Genomic DNA, 1562 nt, shown 5'->3' with positions numbered 1-1562 from the left:
TTTTTGGCATGTGTGATTTGTTATACATTTCTCACCTGAAAATTTCTAAGAACTTTACTAATATCAGTACTCTACATTCTTCGACAATAGTTTCTTAAATTGATACAATGTATAGATGTTTTCTCAGCTCCAGAGAACCAATAACATTGAATATCGTTTTTTATAACCATGAAAAAACTTGATAAACAGGCTGGCTTTCTTCACCAAAACTGTCTTATGATAGTGGCTTTCAATGATTAAGTACCTTTCACATGGCCATTTACGTACTCATCAAAGAGTCTTGAAAGGTAGTTTCTAACATTAATATTTTTAAGATACAAAAATGCAGACTTATAGAAGTAACATTACTCGAGCAAAGCAAAACAGCTTGCATATGGAGGAGAAAGACCTTGACTCCAGGACTGGCTCTAAAATGCTTTCTCTCACATCGTCCTTGAGATCTGATCAATGCTAATCCTCTGCCAGCAGAGGGCGCAATATTTCTATTAAAGCCCAGTCAAAGCGCTTGAGTGGGAGCAGCTAGTTCCCCCTTGCAGCCCTGTTTGCTGATTGCAGAACCTCAAAAGTCAGAATTTGTCTGTACCGTTTTAGTTGCAAATGACAGAACTGAAACTAGTCCTGCCCAAACCAGGTGGGAGGGTTGGACCGAAAGTGGAATAGTGTGTTTCCCCAAAGAGAACATAGAGTATAGCCCCAAAATGACAAAAAGCCTCTTCTGCTGGAAATGTAAAATATCAGGGAACATAATACTCCGATGAAGAGACTTCTCCTCCCACTCCACCCTTCAGACCTGGCCTAGCTAACAAATCACCCCCTAGGTTTCTGTCTCAACCTCCAAAGACCCAATTAAGAACATTTAAATTCAGCTTTTGCATATTTTATCCACAAAGGTCCAAGTCATTATTCTGTGTCGATGTTTTGCCACAGGGATATTCTTTCATACGGATTTATTCTCCAAAGCTTCAGTCTGGCCTTTCCACTGACTCTGTAGCTCTGTGAAACCAAGCTGTAGGTGTGAGTACATTCTGTTGACGTAGCAGATATGAGCTCTGAGGCTGGGTTAGGTGTAAAGAAATTTCTCACCCTTTTACTAACATTGTGAATAAATTCTAGTCTCTTGTGTGAAAAGACTATAAAAGGAGTTCACCTGGGGATGAGAACATTTCTAAGATTATGTTTTTATTCTTTCCCTCTGAAAACTCGCATAGGCAGAAAGAATGAGCCAGAGGCCTTGGAGAGTTGAGCAAAGTCACCAAAATTCACATGCAAAATTCCATTTCATTTAAAAATAAACCTATCACATGGAAATTTTGAAATTCATCTTCTGGATTATGTGTTTAGTACACAAACACACACAGTATCCACACGTCAAAATGGAAAGTAAAATGTGCCCAAGTATGGTGTACTATTTTATCTCAATATGACTTACTTTTGGATTCTACTTTCCTGACCCTGCCCAAAGTACAATGTATTTTTTATTCAAAAGTCAACACTCACGATTAATGTCCATAGATAACAATAATAGTTGAGTGCTTACTATACAGAAACTATCCTGCCAACAA

The sequence above is a fragment of the Mandrillus leucophaeus genome, unplaced genomic scaffold (assembly GCF_000951045.1).
Source record: "Mandrillus leucophaeus isolate KB7577 unplaced genomic scaffold, Mleu.le_1.0 Scaffold279, whole genome shotgun sequence".
In the NCBI taxonomy this organism is placed as follows: Eukaryota; Metazoa; Chordata; class Mammalia; order Primates; family Cercopithecidae; genus Mandrillus; species Mandrillus leucophaeus.
The sequence above is the reverse complement of the archived record's forward strand: the minus strand, read 5'-3'. Positions refer to the sequence as shown.